This window comes from Moschus berezovskii, chromosome 14 (assembly GCF_049115385.1).
Source record: "Moschus berezovskii isolate FMDL1 chromosome 14, NW_MosBer_1.0, whole genome shotgun sequence".
NCBI classification, from domain to species: Eukaryota; Metazoa; Chordata; class Mammalia; order Artiodactyla; family Moschidae; genus Moschus; species Moschus berezovskii.
The window spans coordinates 40,279,572-40,305,179 of record NC_142473.1 but is presented as its reverse complement, the minus strand read 5'-3'; the positions used below and the strand labels follow the sequence as shown (position 1 = coordinate 40,305,179).

Below are 25,608 nucleotides of genomic sequence, written 5' to 3'. Positions count from 1 at the left end.
AACAAAGTTAATTTACACATAGGAACCAAATTCATATGTACTACATTGGCCCAATCATAAAAATCCATTTATTTTAGTTAACTCAAAAGCTTCTCGAAACTTTGGTGCTTTGGGAGGGTTATATCTCGACAATATGTTGTTGTGTTTAGTCACTAAGTCGTGTCTGACCCTGCAACTCCATGCACTGCAGCATCCCAGGCTTCCCTGTCCTTCACTATCTCCCAGAATTTGTTCAAATTCATGTCCACTGAGTTGGTAATGCTATCTAACTGTCTTATCTTCTGTCACCCTTTCCTCCTTTTGCCTTCAATCTTTCCCAACATCCGGGTCTTTTCCAATGAGTCAGCTCTTCGCATCAAGTGGCCAAAGTATTAGAGTTTCAACAACAGCTTTTCCAATGAATAAACAGGGTTGATTTCCTTTAGGATTGATTGGTTTGATCTTCTTGCAATCCAAGAGTCTCCTCCAGCACCACAATTCAAAAGCATCAATTCTTTGGCACTCAGCCTTCTTTATGGTCCAACTCTCACATCTGTACGTGACTACTGGAAAAACCACAGCTTTGACTATATGGACCTTTGCTGGCAAAGAGATGACTTAGCTTTTTAAAATGCTGTTTGTCATAGCTTTAAATGACAGCATTTACATGATCCTATGGAAGAGACTGGTAGGCTGCAGTCCATGGGGTCACTAGGAGTCGGACATGACTGAGCGACTTCACTTTCACTTTTCACTTGCATGCATTGGAGAAGGAAATGGTAACCCACTCCAGTGTTCTTGCCTGGAGAATCCCAGGGACGGAGGAGCCTGGTGGGCTGCCATCTATGGGGTCGCACAGAGTCAGACATGACTGAAGCGACTTAGCAGCAGCAGCAGCAAGATCCAGAAGAATCCTGAATCAAGAAGAGACTCCATACCTAAAGTTATACAAGCTTGGATTCTACCTAAAGATTCAAATTTAAATTAATAAATAAGACAATACAAGAGTAACATTATACATATTATTTTAGACTCAATAAATCAGGGAAACTGTAATATACAATCCACAAACTATGCAAATTCTGACCCAACTAATAATGAATTATTACTCTCCTTTGTTGTTGTTGAATTGTTAAGTCGTGTCCAACTCCGTGACTCCATGAACTGAAGTATGCTTGGCCTTCCTTTGTCTCTCCTCTAATCTGAACACACACACACACACACACACACATATGCTTTATTACTTGTTCTACATCTCCCTCTACCCACACACTCAAAATTGCCCCGTGATTTGTATATTTGTGAATGTGCCCAAAATGTTTGCAGCCAGCGTCAGTGAGGGTTTTTACATCCTCATTTGTAAACCAAATCTGTCTATTCACAGAAGTATTTTAGAGTTTTATCAGCATATCTCAATCATGTACCTATTACCAATCATGTTCTTATTACACTCCACCATCACTGAAAATACTCTTTCTTGACTTTCTCTGGGCCGAAGAATGTTGTTATTATAGTATCTTTAAAACCAAGTTCATCTTATTCCACTTTGTCTGAGTACCCTTAGAATCCTGACCTTGTTGAGAATGCTATCTAACCATCTTATCCTCTGCCACCCTCTTCTCCTTTTGCCTTCAATCTTTCCCAGCATCAGGGTCTTTTCCAGTGAGTGGGCTTTTCACATCAAGTGGCCAAAGTATTAGTTTCATTAATTCTTCTAATGAATATTCAGGGTTGATTTCCTTCAGGACTGACTGGTTTGATCTTCTTGCAAGGAAGAATTAAGTCTTCTTGCAAGGACAGGGAAGTCTGGCGTGCTGCAGTGCATGGGGTCACAAAGAGTCAGACACGACTTAGCTACTGAACACAACATGCTGTCAAGATATCAGCTCTCCAAAGCACCAATGGTTTGAGGCGAGTCTTAGAATCCTGACCTTGAATTCAATGAGGGTTACATCTAGCACACCTGCCTATTTTCAAATTCTCCCCTAGGGTAGTATCACATAGCAATTACATATTGAACAAGTCCATCTCCGTGTATAAAAGTGTGTCTACTAAGGTTCATTTTTAGTGAGTGTAGCAGAAGTATCTGGGTCAATGCCAATTTTTAGTATGGAATCTTTGATTTTCTCTTTAAGCCATAGCATGACTGGTCATAGACATATCTTACTCCCAAGAAGATACAAAGTAGGAAGCAACAGTTCAACATTTTCCAAAAGTAAGATAATAGATTTCTTCTGAAAGCATGTGTTTGGTTTATGGGAGAAAGAGAGAGAAGCAAGTAGGTAGAAAGGATGTTATTTTTCCAGATTATCATTTTAATAAACAGAAACAAGTTGCATTTGCACCTTACCTAGGAGATGCAAGAATCTGAGAGAATGAAGGTGAGAGTGGTGATTATAAAGATTGCATATAAGAATGCAAAATGAAAGAAGGGGCAGAGGAGACAAGACGGTAGAGAGAAGAGTAGCAGGAGAGAGAGAGGGGGACACGAGGAAAATCACAGGGGAGAAGGGAGATAGCAGAGAAGAGAAAAGGAGAGGAAGGGATGAAAGAAACTGTCTAGTATTAAACCTAGGAATTCTGGCAGGAATTGGAAAAAAAGGGAAAGGTCATAAAGATCAACTGCACTCATTATTTTCTTTCCAAAACTATTTCTCTTTTCACAGAGAGTGATTGAAAAAAAAATGAGGTAAGTCAATTACCTTCACAAATGCTCACTCTTTATGACTTAATTAGTTTCGTGGAGCTGACAGTCCCACACCTTGCTAAAGAATTTCAGTGGCCACATTTCTGCATAGTGAAAGTGATCCCAAACAATTTTTCCAATGTAGTACACATATAACAAGTTTTTCTTCAAAACCGGGCATGATGGTCATTTTTGCCTCTGCTTTTCTCTTTGACAAACAAAGTTATTATAGAAAATGAAAGGAAAATTCCACTCCTCATTCATGTTTGAGTTCCTCTGACTTGCTAAACTATCCTGGCCTGTAGCATTAGATGAACTAAAGAGCCTCTTGATGAAAGTGAAAGAGAGTTTTAAAACTCAACATTCAGAAAACTAGGATCATGACATCTGGTCTCATCACTTCATGGCAAATAGATGGGGAAACAATGGAAACAGTGACAGGCTTTACTTCTTTGGGCTCCAAAATCACTGCAGATGGTGATTGCAGCCATGAATTTAAAAGACTCTTGCTCCTTAGAAGAAAAGTTATGACCAACCTAGACAGCATATTAAAAAGCAGAGACATTACTTTGCCAACAAAGGTCCGTCTAGTCAAGGCTATGGCTTTTTCAGTAGTCATGTATGGATGTAAGAGTTGGACTATAAAGAAAGCTGATTGCCAAAGAATTGATGTTTTTGAACTGTGGTGTTGGCAAAGACTCTTGAGAGTCCCTTAGACTCCTAGGAGATCCAACCAGCCCATTCTAAAGGAAATCAATCTTGAATATTCATTGGAAGGACTGATGCTGAAAACTCAAATACTTTGGCTATGGGATGTGAAGAACTGACTCTGATGCTGGGAAAGAGCGAAGGCAGGAAGAGAAGGGGATGGCAGAGGATGAGATGATTGGATGGCATCACCGACTGGATGGACATGAGTTTGAGTAAGCTCTGGGAGTTGATGATGGACAGGGAAGCCTGGCGTGCTGCAGTCCATGGCGTTGCAAAGAATCAAACACGACTGAGTGACTGAACTGAACTAAACTGTAGCATAAGATGTAATTCCATGTGTATCCATTTCTTTTTTTCCTTAAAAAGAAGAGTTTGACAAGATTTAATTATATAAGATTTAAATATGGAGAAGGAAACGGCAACCTACTCCAGTATTCGTGCCTGGGAAATCCCATAGATAGGGAAGCCTGGTGGGCTTTAGTCCATGGGGTTGCAAAGAGTTGGACGCCAATCAGTGACTAAATAACAAGACTTAGAGTGGCAAGTTTTATATTCATAGCTCTGGAGATACAGGCTTTATTTCTTTTTTCTTTCTTCTGTCCTTTCTTTTTCTACTTTTCTTTACAGAATGAAAATCATTTTATCAAGAAACTTCAACCTACATTATTAAAAATATATAGCAATCATCAAAAGTCTGCCTTTCTTTATGATATACATACTCTTAACTTTTTTTCAGAGATATAATTAAGAAGATATTAGAGTTGAGGGGAAAAGCATGGTCATTTAGCCAAACAATATCAAATTCTAAATCAACCTCTATCATTTACTGTGTTGCTCAGTAAAGGTGATATGCCTTGTGCTGGTGCTAAGTTGCTTCAGTCCTCTTGGACTGTGCAACCCAAGGACTACAGCCTGCCAGGCTTCTCTGTCCATGGGATTCTCTAGGCAAGCATCTTAGAGTAGGTTGCCATACCCTCCTCCAGACGATTTTCTCAACTCAGGGATTGAACCCATGTCTCTTATGTCTCCTGCACTGGCAGACGTGTTCTTTACCACTAGCACCACCTGATATATCTCTCTAAGCCTCAATTTTATTAACGATAAAAATGGGTATAATAATAGTTTCTACATTACAGGGCAATGATGAGGATTAAATAATAAAATTCTCATGGCATGTATGTATAAGCATTAATACAACATCTGGCATAATTCAGCATTTAGTACACGGTGTTATTAGGCACTCTATCAGATCTAGTCCCTTAAATCTATTTCTCACTTCCACTGTATAATCATAAGGGATTTGATGTAGGTCATACCTGAATGGTCTAGTGGTTTTCCCTACTTTCTTCAATTTAAGTCTGAATTTGCAAATAAGGAGTTCATGATCTGAGCCACAGTCAGCTCCTGGTCTTGTTTTTGCTAACTGTATACAGCTTCTCCATCTTTGGCTGCAAAGAATATAATCAACCTCATTTCAGTGTTGACCATCTGGTTATGTCCATGTGTAGTCTTCTCTTGTGTTGTTGGAAAAGGGTGTTTGTTATGACCAGTGTGTTCTCTTGGCAAAACTCTATTAGCCTTTGCCCTGCTTCATTCCATGCTCCAAGGCCAAATTTGCTTGTTACTCCAGGTGTTTCTTGACTTCCTACTTTTGCATTCTAGCCCCCTATAATGAAAAGGACATCTTTTTTGGGTGTTAGTTCTAAAAGGTCTTGTAGGTCTTCATGTGTGTGTGTGTGTGTGTTAGTCGCTCAGTCGTGTCCGACTCTTTGCGACCCCATGGACTGCAGCCTGCCAGGATCCTCTGTCCATGGGGTTCTCCAGGCAAGGATACTGGAGTGGGTAGCCTATCCCTTCTCCAGGGGAACCGTTCAATTTCAGCTTCTTCAGCGTTACTGGTTGGGGCAGAGGCTTGGATTATCGTGATATTGAATGGTTTTGAGATTGCATCCAAGTACTGCATTTCAGACTCTTTTGTTGACCATGATGGCTACTCCATTTTTACTAAGGGATTCCTGCCCACAGTAGTAGACATAATGGCCATCTGAGTTAAATTCACCCATTCCAGTCCATTTTAGTTCGTGGATTCCTAGAATGTCGATGTTCACTCTTGCCATCTAATGTTTGACCACTTCCAATTTGCCTTGATTCATGGACCTAACATTCCAGGTTCCTATGCAATATTGCTCGGTTTACAGCATCGGACCTTGCTTCTATCACCAGTCACATCCACAACTGGGTATTGTTTTGCTTTGGCTCCATCCCTTCATTCTTTCTGGAGTTGTATCTCCACCGATCTCCTGTAGCATACTGGGCACCTACCGACCTGGGGAGTTCCTCTTTCAGTATCCTATCATTTTACCTTTTCATACTGTTGGACTGTGAAGAAAGCTGAGTGCCAAAGAATTGATGCTTTTGAACTGTGGTGTTGGAGAAGATTCTTGAGAGTCCCTTGGACTTCAAAGAGGTCCAACCAGTCCATCCTAAAGGAGATCAGTCTAGGGTGTTCATTGGAAGGACTGATGCTAAAGCTGAAACTCCAACACTTTGGCCACCTAATGCGAAGAGTTGACTCACTGGAAAAGACCTTGATGCTGGGAGGGATTGGAGGCAGGAGGAGAAGGCGCAACAGAGGATGAGATGGCTGGATGGCATCACCGACTCGATGGACATGAGTCTGAGTAAACTCCAGGAGTTGGTGATGGACAGGGAGGCCTGGCGTGCTGCAATTCATGGGGTGGCAAAGAGCCAGACACGACTGAGCGACTGAACTGAACTGAACTGAACATGGTGTTATTAACAGGTTATATATGCCACTGTGCTTAGTTGCTCAGTCGTGTCTGCCTCTTTGAGACCCCATGGACTGTAGACTGCCAGGCTCCTCTTGTCCTCTCCAGGCAAGAATACTGGAGTGGGTTGCCATGCCCTCCTGCAAGGGATCTTCCCAACCCAGGGATTAAACCCAGGTCTCCCACACTGCAGGTGGAATCTTTACCATCTGAGCCACCAGGAAAGTCCATATATGCCACTAGTGGAGTACAATATTTATCTTTCTAATGATAAACAGCCAATGGAATTAGTATCCTGCATAGGAGACTCTGTTCTTTAAAAACAACAGTAAACCTGTACATCAACAGTGCTCCGATTTAAAAAAAAAAAAAAACTGTAAACCAAAGAACATGCAGATCAAATCTTTTTTAAAAGGTGCTTCTTTAAATGCAATATTTTTCAAACTAGGTTGAATGAGTGATAGAGTTAATTTTCTGAGTACCAATCAGCATTTTTTTTGTTGTTAAAAAGGAGAGAAGGGAACAGAGGCGAGAGGAAGCAACAGAAGAAAAGGCTAAAAGGGGAAAGAAAAGAGAAAATAAAAAATGTTACACATATTAAGGGTAAGTATTGTTCATGTAAATTTTTGATTGTATACTGGGTCAGATTTGAAATTCACTTCTTACTCTGAATCATATTCAAAAAAGTCTGAAAGCCTCCTAACTTAATGGAAACTAAAACATGTGAATCAGTGAGCTTTTGTATAACAGGAAAAGAGCCAAATAACCACTTTGCTCACTCAAAGATTTCTCTAATTCAGGTAGTATAGCAATTGAAGCCATCTAGTGCCCTTCTAGATATCCTGCGATATCTTCTTTGAAATGCTATAGGCAGAAGTAGCTACCTATCAGAGATCATCCAAGAGCAAGAGGGTAAGATCAGATGGCTTCTGAATAACCATCCTAGTGCTAGGATCATGAAGCAAGCAGTAAAGTAAAATGAAGAAAAGTTAATAAAACTGAAGGATTTAAGATATTTTGGGGTTTCCCTTGTGGCTCATTTGGTAAAGAATCTGCCTGCAGTATGGCAGACCTAGGTTCGATCCCTAGGTTGGGAAGATCCCCTGGAGAAGGGAAAGGCTACCCACTCCAGTATTCTGGTCTGGAGAATTCCCTGGACTGTATAGTCCATGGGGTCACAAAGAGTCGCACATGACTGAGTGACTTTCACTAGCGACTGAACTGAACTGAACTGAAATTCAGGCGCTTACAAATAAAAGATCAAGAAAATGTCTCTCCTAAAAATCTGATGGATTGGTGGAATAACCAGACAGCAAAATGCCACTCAGTATGCTTTACTTAAAGAAACAGTTGTATTTATCTCTTCTTTTGCAAGATATATAGGGTGTGTGTGGATTTGGGGTGGTGGGCAGGGAGAGAAGCGTTCAAGAGGAAGGTGCATATAAGTGGTTGTGTTCACTTCAGCCTTATTTCAAACCAAACTAGTATGGTGGTCAGCTGTCAGCCAAAGAGAACAGGGGCAGGAACAGAGCCAATCAAGCTGTGTTAAGTAACCTAATCATTCCATAGAAATCTGTACAGCTCTTGTTCTCTGGCAGTACAGCTGGCAACAGCACAGCAGTAATTTGAGGGGTTTTCTATAGGGTGCTTATGAGTTTGATTTCACTGTTGGCTTCTTGCCATTGCAACCTATACACTGGGTAGTTCTGTTTGTGAGTTACCCAACTATGTGCTTAGATGATAAAGAATCCTATTTTTTTCACTTGGTAGGCATGAAGTCATCTGAGTTTTCACTTTGCCAAATGTGTCTTTTTTTTTTCTTCCAAACTCCCCAGGTTAAGAAAAATACATAGTTTGTATTGCCAAGGCCCTCCCCCTACACTTTGAGCCCTGTATTTCTTTGGGAAACTAAATTCTATTTTCCCCATAATTCATCAAACTGTTTTCTCTGACAACTCAAGTCTTTAGAGCCTTTTAAAATACCACTTCTCTCATTTTCTCCCCACTACTCTCCTTTTTTCATACTTTCCCCTTGGCAATCAAAAAATACATATAATTTGCCAAATTTGAAGTAAAAGGGATATAATTCAACTGCTGAGGTTCAAGATGATGTTTCACATGTGACCAAATAAAATCTCCATTACCCAGTTGCACCTTCATATTACTTTCCTTAGATACTCACAAAGGACATAATGTAGTTAAACAGTAATGTTACATAAACAGTTGACACTGACAGCAAATTCAGGTTTTGCTTTTTGAAACTTCTGAGAATTTCTTTTTCCTAATATTTTTGATCTGTGGTTGGTTGAATCTGCATATCCAGAAACCCTGGAGAAGGACAGCTACCTGTATTTAATTTTGAGTCAATCTCAGCTCCTTCCTATATGCATATATCACTTCATCTTATACAAACCAAATCAATAATACATTCCAAAACTGTTCTCATAATAGAAAGTGAACTACTATCACCAGTGCAACCATTAAAAAAACAAGGGCTGAAATTATGGAAGTAGGTTTGAGGAGAAAGTAGAAGAAATACGATGAAAATACTTGGACTATACTGTAAAGCATGGTGAAGGAGAAGTATTGGTTTCTACCCTTTTGGCCCATCGGTGTAAAATCAGAAAGTGCTCCTTCTTCATTCTCAAAACATATAAACCTTCCACAGGATGCCCTTTATTTGTTAGCAGATATACATCTCCATGGGCTTCCCAGGTGGCTCAATGGTTAAAAAAAAAGTGGTCACATGCCAATGCAGGAGGTGCAGGTTCCATATCTGGAGAAGAAAATGGCAATCCACTTCAGTATTCTTGCCTGGGAAATCCCATGGACAGAAGAGCCTGGCGGGCTACAGTCCATGGGGCCGCAAAAGAGTCAAACATGACTTAGCAACTAAACAGCAACATTGTTCATCTCCATGCCAGGGCCATCACGATCTTCCATTCCCTCTTACTTCAGCCAGGATACCCAGTAACTTTCCATAGCTAAGGACAGCAGGAAGTCCTCCCAAATTCCATTTCAAGGAGTCTTTCATTTTCACTATATGCACTGGTAGTAGAAGTTCAGTTCAGTTCAGTTCAGTTGCTCAGTCGTGTCCAACTCTCCGCGACCCCATGAATCACAGCACGCCAGGCCTCCCTATCCATCACCAACTCCCGGAGTTCCCTCAAACTCATGTCCATCGAGTCGGTGATGCCATCCAGCCATCTCATTCTCTGTCGTCCCCTTCTCCTCCCACCCCCAACCTTTCCTAGCATCAGAGTCTTTTCCAGTGAGTCAACTCGTCGCATGAGGTGGCCAAAGTATTGCAGTTTCAGCTTTAGCATCAGTCCTTCCAATGAACACCCAGGATTGATCTCCTTTAGAATGGACTGGTTGGATCTCCTTGCAGTCCAAGGGACTCTCAGCAGATGACACCACCCTTATGGCAGAAAGTGAAGAGGAACTAAAAAGCCTCTTGTTGAAAGTGAAAGAGGAGAGTGAAAAGGTTGGCTTGAAGCTCATAATTCAGAAAACAAAGATCATGGCATCTGGTCCCATCACTTCATGGGAAATAGATGGAAAAACAGTGGAAACAGTGTCAGACTTTATTTTTCTGGGCTCCAAAATCACTGCAGATGCTGATTGCAGCCAGGAAATTAAAAGACGCTTACTCCTTGGAAGGAAAGTTATGACCAACCTTGATCGTATATTAAAAAGCAGAGACATTACTTTGCCAACAAAGGTCCGTCTAGTCAAGGCTATGGTTTTTCCCGTGGTCATGTATGGATGTGAGAGTTGGACTGTGAAGAAAGCTGATCACCGAAGAATTGATGCTTTTGAACTGTGGTGTTGGAGTAGAAGTAGGAAATGTCAAATCCCACCATCAGAAATCGATCAAAAGAATGTTATGAAAGCCAGATTTTAAAATGAGATATCATACCAAAACAACACAACAGGCAGCAGTTAGCTACTATCATACTCTCAATAGTATAATTCAGTCATATTATAAGGTTAAATTAGAGAATTGCCTGGGGAATCCAATGGACAGAGGTGCCTGGCAGGGGTCCATGGGGTCACAAGAGTCGGACACAACTTAGCGACTAAACCACCACCACATAAGGCTGGCTAAATGGATTTCAGTAAGTTGCCCAAGTAATCAAATCACCATCTATAACACGCTTTCCATAAAAATATCTATTCCAAATTCCAAACAACAAACTTGCTGAACGTCCCCCATTAGTTAGTTGGAAATTTCCTACAAATACATCCCTGGTATAATTCAAAGAAGCTTTTTGGAATATAGATTTTAAAAATACTTAAAAACAAGTAACTGACTATTAGCTTTTTTAAAGAAGGTCATAAGCTTTACTTCCTCATTTACTATATATGAAGTCTGGGATTTTCAAATACAATACTTGAAAGTATGCATGAAAAGCGATTATTAGTGGCTATTGTGATTATTAGTGGCTATTAACACCTTGTTAATATGACAACAAGTGCTATAATCATGCCAATCCTATGAACTGTGGGGGATGGGGAAAATACATACAGTTTCTTATACTGTATATATTATTATGTTCTCCTGAATATAAGTAATTCAGATGCTTTCTAAAAAAGTACACAAAGTTTCTAAGCTGAGGGCACTAGGAAAGTTAGCACAACTTCAAGTCAACCCATTCCTATAAAAATTTGAGAGAAATAACTAAATGCTCACTCAACCATCTATGTAACTCAGTACCTTGTTTTCATATATGAGCAAGCCTGTGTGGATCCATAAAGATGCCATATGAGCAGACCTTTGAATATCTAGCATCAGAACTTCTTATAAAGCCACCAAATGTACTGCACTGATATGATGTCTAATGATCTTCTAATAAAAGCCAATTTCAAATGATTAAGAAAAAACAAGCTTGCTATAAAAAGGCAAACTGTTCATAGACAGCCTGGATTCAAAGGAAAGCTGGGTGGGCATAAATTATGTGTTTATAAAAAATAACACATGAACTCTTTGGTAAATAGAACAGAATTTCATTTAAGAAACTTGGTTGGAGGAGAAGGCGCAATATTTAGGTTTTGTCCTGAGTTAGCACAAAGCATAACTGAATACATCATTGCTCTCTTATATTTAACACAAATAAGATATTGAGGGGCTTCCCAGTGGCTCAGCAGTAAAGAATCCACCTGCCAATGCAGGAGACATGGGTTCAATCTCTGGGTTGGGAAGATCCCCTGGAAATGTAAATGGCAATCCACACCAGTATTTTTGCCTGGGATATCCTATAGACAAAGTCCATAGGGTCACGAAAGAGTTGGACATGACTTAGCAAATAAACAACAAAAATACTGAGACTTATAGAATGAAGTCAGAAGTACTGCCTGTAACCAACTGACATTCTCATTCATCTGCTGAGCCTTAAGTCCCATAGCAGCTGATGACTCAGGACATCCAAACCTTCCCCCGAGGACGTTGCTAGTAGACATCACATTGCACATGCTCCTAACTCATTCTTCACCCACCCACTCTGCCATCAGTAATCACTTTACCAGTAATTCCTTCAGCCACAGTAGTTGTACATTAAAATCAGAGCCCTGCTAACCATCTCTGTCAGTTCTGCTAGAGATGGAAGGTCCACTCATTCAGTTGCACCCATTGGAATAGTTCCTCATTCTGGGTATTGTGTTTTCTAAACAACTGTGAGAGTTGGACTATAAAGAAAGCTGAGTGCCGAAGAATTGATACTTTTGAACTGTGGTGTTGGAGAAGACTCAAGAGTCCCTTGGACTTCACAGAGATCCAACCAGTCCATCCTAAAGGAGATCAGCCCTGGGTGTTCATTGGAAGGACTGATGTTGAAGCTGAAACTACAATACTTTGGCCACCTGATGCAAAGAGCTGACTCATTGGAAAAGACCCTGATGCTGGGAAAGATTGAGGGCAGGAGGAGAAGGGGATGACAGAGGATGAGATGGCTGGATGGCATCAATGGACATGAGTTTGGGTAGGCTCCAGGAATTGGTGATGGACAGGGAGGCCTGGCATGCTGCGGTTCACGGGGTCGCAAAGAGTCGGACATGACCAAGCGACTGAACTGAACTGAACTTAACTGAAACAACTGTGAGGTCTCCATTGAAGAAGCATGTTTAAGTGGTATGTCCTTGTTTGTTTGTTTGTGTCTGGGCAGAAGTGTCAGTGTATGTGTGTTGTGTGTAACACTGTGTGTATTTATCTAAGCACATATTCAAATATTTGAGGGTATAAGAGCCACATGGAACTGAGTTTATCATTTTCCTCTTGAAGTACATAATGCAGACAAATAGCTACAACTAATAGATAAGCATTTTCTAAAATAAATCATTGTCTTTGTGTGGAGGAACTTATTAATTGGACAATAGGGCAGGCCTCTTGCACATCAGTTGGGATGAGAGGGGAGAACACTGTGTTCTTTCTTTGCACCAAAATAGTAAGTTAGAAAACAAATCTGTCTGGAAAAAAAGTATCATAGGTTGTGCCAGGAAAAGAGGAGCTAGGGAAGTTTGAGGTTTCTTATCAAGAAAAACTGATGGCAAGCCTTCATATTAGACTGTATATGTCTATCCACTAAAGTTTTATAGGAATGAGGAAACTTTCTTACCAAGAAAGTTAAGTTCAAATGAAATGCTGTTCATCAAGAATGACTCTAAAGAAGGTATAACATTTTCATCAGTGGCTTTAAGAAAACAATTTATAGTGCTTTAAGTGAAATAAGGGTAAGTGCCATCCATTACGATGTGCTGCTATGGCCTACATACCTTGAACCATACAAATGACATTTCCTAGGACTTTGCTTTCCCTTAGAAAGGAAAATAGGGAGAAGAATTTTTACATGAGGCATAAGGCAAGAAATGGACATATAAATATCTTCTAGCTCAGTGTAAAAGATCCCTGAAGAAAGGGAAGAAACCCATGAGGTGTGCACATCAAATAAAAATGGAGAATATGACTATATTTCAGCTCAAACCAATATTCCCCTTTCAGGAATCATCCCCTCTGGCTCACTGCTGACAATGCATGGATAGCATATGAGTGAGATAAGTTCATGAGTAAGATGAAAAGGGATGCTCCACGGCAGGTAAATAAATTTGTTTCCACTGAGATAATTATTCTTACCATGTGTCACTGCTCTCATGGCATAAACAGGACAGGTGATGACATCCTATAAAATGAAATTTTTATTCCTATGGTCCTGACACCAATATATATAACTCATTCAGCCCTCATGAATTTTTTTTTGCTCTGAAGCTTTGAGTGAGTTTTTGATTTTATTGTTGTTCTTGTTTCTTGTCTTTTAAAAAACATGCTGTCATCAACTGGGCAATACTGTTAAGAGAGTAGGGTGGAAAATGGGACTGTCGTTATTTTAGGCTACCTGATTCTATATAAGAATTACATATGTTATTATGTGGCATGGCTGAATATGGATATTTTACTTGAATTATTTAAAGCTAGCATCTGCATCATGTAATCTCTATACAATATCTACATCCTCAAATCAAAACCCTGTCTCAAACCTCAAATCTTTTTAGACCTAACCTAGACAAGAAATAAGGAATCACAAGTCTTTGTACCAACAAATAATTTTTCCAACTATAATTCATTAGTACCTTATTCCAAAAGCATATGAATACTTACAAGATGGTTAATCCTCATTAAAAACTAAGATTACATGACATAATTACATGTAAATAAGAAAAATGAATTAAACTCTTACCCTTTCCTATGTCGGGCACTAGTTGTGAATCATATATACAATTAGAGTTATATTGCTAAGCTAAAAATATTGGTAAAGATCTAAAAATGACAAACAGTGCCTTTTAAATTAATGTCTTATTAGTTGAGTGAAGTACACTGACAAAGAATAATTTATGCTTATTCAAACTGCACTCGACATCTTCAGGTGTTTCCAAATGAGCTCACAGAAGAGTGATTAAATGCATCTGATAACAAGCCACACATTGCTGAAATTACTTACCGCCTCATTTTATGATTAATTAAACATGTAGATTAAAGTTGCAAAAGAATTTAGATTAATGAGCAAGTTAAGTCTTGCTGATATAAGTGAATTGGGAATTGGATGCTCTGTGGAACTTTATAAACATGCATTTTATAATGAATAAGACAAGGCTACATGCAGAATCGTGGCCACCAGGGCCTTTTGACGATGCAGTCTTTTTTAACATGGTTTGACAGCTTTCAAATAACATTCTTCTATAGGCTTTAAACTTTGTGCTTTGCTGTAAAACACAAGACTACATAACTCACGTACCAGGAGTACGATTATTTTCGAGCTCTCCAAGGTAATGACCCCCTGTAGCAGCAGCTGTTCAGATAAAATTACAAGCTCAATTGTTATTTTAATCAGAGATAGTTTTGTAGTTAAAAGCAGTTATGAAAGTTGTAAAATTATGTGACACGTCATCAGTACCTTCTCTTCAACACTCTTTTCTCCAAAGTAAAACCATCCCCAAAAAGTCATAGCTTACCAGAGGACTTATTAGTTTAAAAAAAAAAAATGCTTAGTCATTCATAAAACATTCAAAGTCATTTATTAGTGAAGTTTCTGTGGTAGGAAAGGTAATATTTAAATTTATGACGACTTTTATCAGCTCCAAGATTGTGTCAAAATATCTGCTAGGGTTTGCTGCTGCTTAGTCACTCAGTCGTGTCTGACTATTTGTGACCCCATAGATTGTAGCCTGCGAGGCTCCTCTGTCCATGGGGATTCTCCAAGCAAGAATACTGGAGTAGGTTGCCATGATCTCCTCCAGGGGATCTTTCTGACCCAGGAATCAAACTAGAGTCTCCTGCATTATAGGCAGATTCTTCACCAGCTGAGCTACCAGGGAATATTTCACTAGGGTTTGCTGAGTATTCAATTTTTCTCTTTTAAAATCAGCTTTACCTAATCTATGCCAAAAGCCAAGTTGGGCTTTATGATTTTCCAGTGCAAAAGCAATTCAAGTTGTTCCCAAAGATATAGTGCATTCTCCTTTGCAAGGGATATATAAGTGGCAAGAAACTGACCAAAGTTACCAAAGTAGATTTTGGCTTAAAACCTATCCATTTTTATTCTAAGCTTGTAGCACAATATCATTTATTACAACTATAGCATAACGAAACCATTCCTGCAAATTATTTGAATGAATCCAGTCTGCTATCTAAAATGCACCTCTAATTCTTTTCTACTTATTTTCAGACCTTATGTATAATTCAATTCTTGGCAAGATGAGATTTTTATAGTGTTATTTTTTTTCCTTTTAATTCAGATTTTTCATATTCTAACGATGTACCAAGAAAAATATGGAAATTTTTACATAAGGATTAAAAGGAGCTGCTTCATGACACAGGTATCGAATTATCATTATTAACCCCACATATTTATCATGTGGACATAATTGCCCATTTGAAGATATATGTGAATGAAAATACAATATTGAGACGTAAGTCTATTTTGAAATTTATTAAAAGCATATAAGCAATCAAAATAAAATAGTGTCCTTTTGATTTATTTCCTTCCAGTGTTAAGTTGATATCTTTCACCACGTAATATAAATCACATTTTATTACCACAGAAAGTTTTTTTTTTTTTTAATTTATAAGCTTTTCCTCTTTGCAGCTCAACTTGAATATAACAGTAAGAATTTCTAGGTAGAAATACAGATCCAAATACTTCAAGGACAAATAATATCCTTTTTCTTCACATAAAAATTTAAATCCTTCATTTATACCCTTTAAAAGAAGAAATTTTACAACAAAGTGGTAATATTAGCCTAAAAGATGCTAGTTTAGAGATACAAAATAATTCTTTTGTGATCATAAAATGTATCTGGATATGTGCCAGAAGGACATAGATTATTTAAACAGCTCAACAAGTCACCAAATTTTAAGGAGCAAGATCTTTCCACTCCAGTCACTGCCATATTATTTCTAGGACCCACAAATTATGAGGTGTGTCCTAGAGTTATTCATAATTAAATAGAATTGTGTCATTACTGTGGCATTTTAATACAAGAAGATACATATATTTACCCATGAAAGTAATATTTGTAAAATACTGAATATATTCAGCTATTATATGTACTTATTATTAGCATGTTTTAAGTTTTATTATAAATGCTTTATACAGTTTACCAACATAGATTACATAAATTTACTGGTTATTTAAAGTTAGGAGTTATATGTTTAGCTGAAATACCAAAATAGGTACTTTACATTCAAATTATGAATAAACGGGCAATTTAAAATATCACAAATCAGCCTTAATGCACCGTAAGAATTCATAACCATTATTTCATTAAATCAAGAGGGCAATTTGTTGTAAAACATTTTCTTTTATTTCTCAACACATAGTTATATGTTCATAGCTATGAACCTTGAATCTCTACAAAGTGATTATTTTCTTCATTTCATCCAGTGTGAAAAAAAAGTATAAAAATACTCACCAGAAACTAAAATTAGATGACTAAACTCATTTTCACATGTGATTGGGCCCAGGTTTGTCAAGGTGAACTACGAGTGCATTAATATCCACAATACTGCCAAATGTTGAATTATTAATATTGTCGGGTCCTTGGTCTCAGTTCATGCCCTGTTGAGGAGTTTTGTGACATTCATCAAAACTCAGCCTCTCAACATGTTTACAAGTATCCTGGAGGCAACATGTCTTAAACTAAAACTAAGGTCACTTTCAACCACGCAAACTGTCATCAAGGCCAGACTAAGACTCATAAATGCAAAGAACTGGTCTATAGTGAAAACAGCAGATGAAGTCAGGTGCCACCACATGCCAGATCCCTGCCAACTCAGCACCCAGAAGTTGAGATACCAGGTAGATGATTAAAGGTGGTTCTTCATTTGGAAGGATTAGTAGCATTATGCACTATACCTGTGAGTAGTATATGTCAATGCAAGTATTCAACAGCCAAAAACAGTGCTGAAAATTGACTCCAAGACTACTACAGCTTATCAATTGTTATTCTACTGACTGCAAATTCTTTAGCTTTCTTCAACAAGCATGGAGTTAGCTAACTGGAAGAGTCTAGAATTTTTCCTTCAGTGGAAAGAAAAAAAGGTTACTCTGTTTTAGTTATTCTAAGACTCCTTTTAAAATCCATGTATCCAAAAATTTTTGTAAGTGAACATTAATAATAGTCTTTTATAAACCAATTGGAGATTTAAAGTATGATTATTTTTTAAAAGTCAAAAGTTTCTAAACTTTACTGTGTACCTTATATTATATGATTTCCATGATGGGAAATTGACATCAAACTGATTTGATTCTTAAAACAAATAACTTAAAAGAATACAAGTGGTTTCCAGGCTTGGCAAACTTTAGAATGTCTGATACTCATCTTTCCAATCTTTCACTCAGTAGATATATTCCCTATAAACAGAAACATTTCTGAAAAATATTGAACTGTGGTTGTAAAATTGTTTCATTTGTATGTAAAGTTAGCCAATAATTTAACAGTTATAAACATAAGTAAAAACTAGAAGATGCAAAGAAACAAGGTGTTAAAGTTACCTAAGGGCTTAAGATTAGACCACAAAAATACAATTCAATCCTCATTTGCCATGGAAATAGGAAATAAATGGGAACATTAGTTATACTCATAAATTATATATTATACCTGGGCTCTTATACAAAGTGATGAGGGGTCACAAAGTCCTTCTTGAAGCATTTCTCTTTCCTCATCAGAAGATATAGAAAGTCTAAAAAGAAGAAACTAATAGTTATTGGACCCACTATCTGCCAGACATAAAATAAATTTATTCTATGCATCACATAATCTTCCCAACAACCACACCCATTTTACAGATGAAGGAACTGAGTCTCAGATAAGCTAAGCAATTTTCCAGAATTACACCAAGTGGCAGAGATAAGAGTGAAGCCCTAGTGAACCCAGCTCCAAGGTCCATTTGTTCCTTCTATTATGGTTATTTATTGCCCATAGTATTTTTTGTATTTATGCTGTTCTCTACTAAGATTTCTTTTTGCTTCTCAGTTAATCTATTCCTACCACCTCCTTCCAAGGTTCACTTATTCCAAAAAGTATAGTGTTCTCTCAGCACTTTGTTTAAAAGCCCCTATTATAACAATTCAAGTTATACTGATTCACACAATACATATTTATGTAATGCTACCAATGTTATCGTCTATATTCAGAAAGGTGCTGAAGGTTTCACAAAATGGTTTTATTGACACACTATAATAAAACTCTCTTACTCTCCATTCTATAGTCCTCTAGCCTCTCTCACCTTCATAATCACTTTAGTAATAGAAGTATTTACTAGTGTTATTATCATTATCATTATTACATATTATCAGCTTCAACCAACCACCTTTTGCTTTCATGCTATTCTCTGGAACTCTCCACTTTCATTCTGCTCAAATGTTCTCATACCACTAAACCTTCCTAATCAACCTTCCTTCTCTTTCCTTCCTAATCAAGAATTCTACTCTTAAATATTTCCTAGAAGATGTAAGATATTCTCAATTATTCATTTATGCAACAAAATATAAGCATTTACTATATGCTGGAGACTAAGAATAGGTAAATAAGATAGACCTCATTTGTCTAAGAACTTATAATCTACAACAAACTACAAATAAGTAAACCAAAATTTATAACGTAGATCCATGTCATAATGAAAGTATATTTAAAAAGCGATATGAGTACAAAGAATAAAGAGTAATATTCATCTGGAAGGCTTCTTATAGAAGGTGGTATATAAAGTTAAGTTTCATTATTGAACAGGATTCAGGTGGAGAACTGACAATAGTAATGATCAATTAGTACTTTTGATGTATGAAGCACTCAATATACTGAATGTTTAATATATATCATATATTTATTCACATATGTGGAGACTTCTGTCCCTGACAAAGATGGACTAAAGGAGACTAGATTTATCCTTCTGGGTTAAACAACTAGAAAAAAAAAAAACTGGATGAAATACATAGACAACAGTTTTCAGAAACTAGACATCAAGCAATGAAGAACAGTGATTCCTGAGAAAGGAAAAACAAATGAGGTCTTCCCTACAGTTGTCCCAGCTTACTCCTTCAAGAAAGAAATTACTAACAGCAGTATACAGAGGCAGAGCCTAATGGTCTAAGAAAATGAAGCCTAGCGAGGCCAAGGTGGATATAGTTGATGAGGCAGAGTACCAGAGGAGAGAGACCTGCACACAGACTTCCAGAGGTCTGGAAGAGAATCCCTCACAATTACTGATAAGCACACATCTGTGAGGAAACCAACCAAGGTTAGAAAAATATATAATCAATCCCCAGAGCTCACACAAATCCAGGAATAATTCAATTTCCCATTATCAAAGTGTAAAACTTCATAATGCCAGGACACTGGATACAATACTCATAAGAGTATTGCCTCAGCAGTGTAGAAACTTAGCCCTAAAGAACACACTGGTTCCAACTGACAGTGATTATAAGCAAGTACTGAAAGGATCAAACTGTTTCCAAGTATATTAACTACATACCAGAAAAAAATCCAAAAATATTTATAGAAATACTGAAAGATTCAGGACTTGACAAGGTAAAATTTACACAATTTCTGGCATCCAATAAAATATCATCAGTATGAAAAGAAGCAGAAAAATACCACTCATTGTGAAGAGAAAAAGCAATCAATTGAAATTTATCTAGAAATGACACAGATGATAGAATTAGCATACAGACATTAAAATAGTTATTAGTTGCATCGTATTTGTCCATGAAGCTAAAATAAATACTAAACATACTAAGTAGAGATCTTGAATATATAGTAAAGACTCAGCTGTAACTTCTAGATATAAAAGAAATACAATGTCTGGGATGAAAAATCATGGGAGAAGAATTAAAAGCAGATTCAACACTGAAGGACAAAGACAAGTGAACTTCAAGACTTATCTACAGAAACAATCTAAAATGAAACTGAATTGGAGGTGGAAAAAAAAATGTGAACAGAATCAGTGAACTAAAGAACAACTTCAAGCCTCCTAAAACATGTGTAATTGGATTCCACAAAGAATAGGAGTGAATAAAAACTTCTGAAGTAATGATGGCTGAACATTTTTCAGATGTGACAAAAACAATAAACCAACAGATACAAGAATCTTAAAAAATCCAAGCTCAACAAACATTAAGAAAACTACACTAAGGCACATAGTAAAAATGTTGCTTACAATCAATGATAAAGAGAAAATCTTAAAAGCAGCCAGAGGAAATGGCACACCATACACAAAGAAACATAATAAAAATTACAGCAGGCAGCTTCTTGAAAACAATATAAGCCAAAAGACAATGGGTCAATATTTTTAAATTATTGAACCACAAAAAGTTAATCTAATAGTCTACAGTTTGCAAAATAAAGACTTCTCATGAATATAAAAGGTGATGAAACATCACCATCTCACCAGCAGACATATCCTACAAGAAATATGAAAGAGGTCTTTCAAGCAGAAGGTAACTGACAAACAGAAATCTGAATCTACACAAAGAAAAAAAAGAACACAACATGGTAAACATCTGGGTAAATACAAAAGACTTTATTTTTTAATATCTTTAAAACATTGGCTATTCAAAACAAAAATAACTATCTTTAGACTTATAACATATGTAGAAGTGATATGTAAGACAATGATTGCACAGAGGCATTTTTTCTTAGCCTTTTGACTAAGATCAAGTGTAATAGTTGCACAGAGGCTGGGAAGAAAAATGGAAGTAGGTTATTATAAGATTCTCATCCTGTGTGTCCTGTGAGATATTACTTGAGGTAAGACGATAAGTTGTATAGGATTGCTATAAATACTAAAGCAACTACTAAAATACAATTAAAATGGAATTAATAAGCCAATAAGGGATTTTAAATGAAATTCATCAGTCCTTTCAATGAACACCCAGGATTGATATCCTTTAGAATGGACTGGTTGGATCTCCTTGCAGTCCAAGGGACTCTCAAGAGTCTTCTCCAGCACCACAGTTCAAAAGCATCCATTCTTCGGCGATCAGCTTTCTTCACAGTCCAATTCTCACATCCATACATGACCACGGGAAAAACCATAGCCTTGACTAGACGGACCTTTGTTGGCAAAGTAATGTCTCTGCTTTTTAATATGCTATCTAGGTTGGTCATAACTTTCCTTCCAAGGAGTAAGCATGCAATCAGCATCCACAGTGATTTGGAGTCCAAAACAATAAAGTCTGACACTGTTTCCACTGTTTTCCCATCTATTTCCCATGAAGTGATGGGACCAGTTGCCATGATCTTTGTTTTCTGAATGTTGAGCTACAAGCCAACTTTTTCACTCTCCTCTTTCACTTTCATCAAGAGGCTTTTGAGTTCCTCTTCACTTTCTGCCATAAGGGTGGTGTCATCTGCATATCTGAGGTTATTGATATTTCTCCCAGCAATCTTGATTCCAGCTTGTGCTTCTTCCAGCCCAGTGTTCCTCATGATGTACTCTGTGTATAAGTTAAATAAGCAGGGTGACAGTATACAACCTTGATGTACTCCTTTTCCTATTTGGAACCAGTCTGTTGTTCCATATCCAGTTCTAACTGTTTCTTCCTGACCTGAATACAGGTTTCTCAAGAGGCAGGTCAGGTGGCCTGGTATTCCCATCTCTTTCAGGATTTTCCACAGTTTATTGTGATCCACACAGTCAAAAGCTTTGGCATAGTCAATGAAGCAGAAATAGATGTTTTTCTGGAACTCTCTTGCTTTCTCCATGATCCAGCAGATGTTGGCAATTTGGTCTCTGGTTTCTCTGCCTTTTCTAAAACCTGCTTGAACATCTGGAAGTTCACGGTTCACATATTGCTGAAGCCTGGCTTGGAGAATTTTAAGCATGACTTTACTAGCGTGTGAGATGAGTGCAATTGTGCGGTAGTTTGAGCATTCTTTGGCATTGCCTTTCTTTGGGATTGGAATGAAGACTGATCTTTTCCAGTCCTGTGGCCACTGCTGAGTTTTCCAAATTTGCTGGCATATTGATGCTGAAGCTGAAACTCCAACACTTTGGCCACCTCATGCGACAAGTTGACTCACTGGAAAGGAGTCTGATGCTGGGAGGGATTTGGGGAGGGAGGAGACGGGGACGACAGAGAATGAGATGGCTATATGGCATCACCGACTCGATGGACATGAGTTTGGGTGAACTCCGGGAGTTGGTGATGGACAGGGAGGTCTGGCATGCTGTGATTCATGGGGTCGCAAAGAGTCGGACACGACTGAGCAACTGAACTGAACTGAACATTTTTAATAAATTTTTTTAAAAAAACAAGAAAAGGGGGAAAGGTGATGATGACAGATGGTACAAATAAGAAACAAAGGTGTATCTTATATTTAAACTCAACCATGTCAATAGTCACATTAAATGTAAATAAACACCCAAATTAAAAGGGAGAGATTGTGATACTGGATAAAAAGCAAGACTCAACTGTATACAGGCTATACAAAATCCATTTTTAAAATGAAGACACAATACTATAAAAGTAAAAGGATGGAAAATACATCCCATGGTACCACTAATAAAAAGAAAGCTGCCGTGGCTATAAGACAAAGCATATTTCAAAGCAAAGAATATTACTATGGATAAAGGGATTCTTATACAATGATAATGGGGTAAACTCATTAGGAGGCCATAATGACTCTAAAAATGTACCCACCTAATAGAGCATCAAAATACAAGGAAGAAAAACTAATAAAATGTCAAGAAGAAATTTCATCAGAGTTCTCAGAATCTCTCTCCCTGCATTAATGATAGAACATACAGACCAAAAAAATCAGTAAGGATATTGAAGACTGGGGCAATACTTTCAACCAACTTTATCTAGTTTACATTAATAGAATTTGCCAACCAACAAAAACAAGGAATTCAGCAACAGAAAGACAGCTGGAAAATATAAAAATATTAGAAAATAACACTTCTAAATGACACAGAAATCAAAGAAGAAATCAAAAGGGAAACTAGAAAGTCTTTTGAATTGAATAAAAATGTAAATACCACATATTAAAATTTATGAAACATGGCTAAAGCATTACTTAGAAATAAATTTTATAGCACTAAAACCCATATTGAAAAAGGGGGTCTCAAATCAGTGATCTCAGCTTTTACCTTAAGAAACTAGAAAAATAAGAGCAACTAGAAAAATAAGAGCAACTGAAACCTAAAGTATGAAGAAAAAAATGAAATAATAAGACCAGAAACAGAACCCAACAAAATAGAAAACAGGAAAGCAATATTATGTTTGCTGTTATATTTACATTCTCCTATCATAAATGAGAGGTAACATCGTAATTGAATTTGTAGTTTAAAACCTTCCCAGAAAGAAAACTCCAAGCCCAGATGGTTTCGTTAGTGAAGTCTTTCATGTATTTAAAAAGTAATAATACCTATTGTACACAAACTGTTCCAGAAAACTGCATAGAAGGTAACACTTCCCATCTCATTCTATGAGGCTACAGTAATCAAGTAATCAGGATAATAGCATAAAAAATAGACAAATAGATCAATGGAACTGAGTAGAGACTCCAGAAATAAACCTGTACATATATGGTCAACATATTTTCAACAAAAGTGCCAAGGCAATTTAATGAGGAAAAAGAAAACCTTTTCAGACAATGGCACTAGAAAACTTGGATAGCCATAAGCAAAAATATAAACCTGAAATCCCATCTCACCCTACTACAAAAATAAAATCAAAATAAATCATAGACCTAAATTAAAATCTAAAAGTATAAAACTTCTAATGAAATGCTTAGAAGAAAAATCTTAGCAACCCTGGGTTTTGCAAAAATTTCTCAAATGTGACACAGGAAGTATGAAATACAAAAGAGAAGCAATTGGACTTTGTGAAAATTTAAAACACTGGCTCTTCAAAAGACACTTAAGAGACAAGCCACAGACCAGTAAAAAATATACACAAAACATGTATCTGACAAATAACTCATATTTTTTAAAAAATTAAAAAGCTATTACAACTCAATAAAAAAAGACAACCCCAATTAAAAAAAAGAAAAGAACAGCAAAAGATTTAAAAGACACTTCAACAAAGTAGATACATGTATGACAAAAAGGCACATGAAGAAAGCTCAACATCATCTGTCCTTAGGAAAATTAAAATTAAAATCACAGTGAATCACCCACTACAGACCACTTAAAATTGAAGACTAAACACACAAAGTGTTAAGAATGTAGGACAGCTGGAACTCTTACACATTGCTAGTAGGAATGTAAAATGGTAAACCACTTTGGAAAAATCGGCAGTTCTTATAAAGTTAAACACGCACCTATGTAACCTAGTTATTCCATTCCTAGGTATTTATCCAAAAGAAATGAAAAAACATGTCCACCTAAAGACAAATGTTCAAAGCAGCTTCATTTGTAACAGCCAAAAAGTAGAAAAAACCTAAATGGGTAATCAAACTGTGGTATCTACTTACAATGAAATACTAATCCTCAATTTTAAAAATAAGTTATTGACATGCACGTGAGTGAATCTCAAAATAATCATGCTGAATGAAAGAAACAAGACCAAAAAATTGTATATAACGTATGATTCTACTTACATAAAACAAAACTTTTAATGCAGTCTATAATGGCAACAGACCAGTGATTGCCTAGGGATGAGGCTAAAAGCAGAACAAGGAAGGGTAGAGTAAGGGACTTTGAAGAGGCATTAAGAAAGCATTCAGTTCAGTTCAGTTCAGTTCAGTCGCTCAGTCGTGTCCGACTCTCCGCGACCCCATGAATCACAGCACGCCAGGCCTCCCTGTCCATCACCATTATGTATATGTAAATTATCTTGACTGCGGAAATGGTTTGACTGGTGTATACATGTATCAAAACATTAAGTTATACTCGAAATATATGAAGTTTATTATATGCCAGTTATATCTTAATAAAGCTGTTTAAGCAAAAACATGCAGTAGGTAATATTCTCACTTTACAGATGAGCATGCTAAGGTTCCAAGAGGTTACATGATTTGCCTAAGATCACAGCTAGTACACAGCAGTCTCCAGGGGTGGCAGGAATTCCACATGGTGTATTTTTAAACTAATACATAGTATCTACTACAGTTCTGATTCACAGAAGGCACTCAAAAGTTGTTTTGGAGTTTTAAAATATAAAGACATATAAAAAGCTAAAGATGTAGAAAAGTAACAGACTTTAACTTTCCCATAGGATACATAAATTTTTAAGACTTTTAACTCAAAATATTTCAATTGATAGAATGTAAGAGAGCGTGTATGTAATTCATTCAAAAAGCGTTTCACTAAAACCTATTAGGCAATACATAAAATGAACAGCTTGATAGGTACAAGTGAGACAGGAACTTAAGTCATACACAGGTTATGAAAGAGGGCCCTTTGAAGACAAACTGGCAAGGGGCTCGGTGTGTCAGCAGGCTAAGGCACAT

General features: G+C 37.2%; 1 protein-coding gene across 17 annotated transcripts in view; it reads right to left on the bottom strand.

The window, feature by feature from the left end:
- Positions 1-25,608, bottom strand: part of SOX6 (SRY-box transcription factor 6) — a 734,686-nt gene that overhangs the window by 546,653 nt on the left and 162,425 nt on the right. For 5 of the 17 annotated variants that reach the window (XM_088843068.1, XM_088843064.1, XM_088843066.1 and 2 more), the window contains exon 3: positions 17,815-17,896. The exons of the other annotated variants lie outside the window; for them this stretch is intronic. The gene's annotated coding sequence lies outside the window, so the exon portion shown is untranslated. The remainder of the gene's footprint in view (positions 1-17,814; positions 17,897-25,608) is intronic. 17 annotated transcript variants of the gene reach the window in all.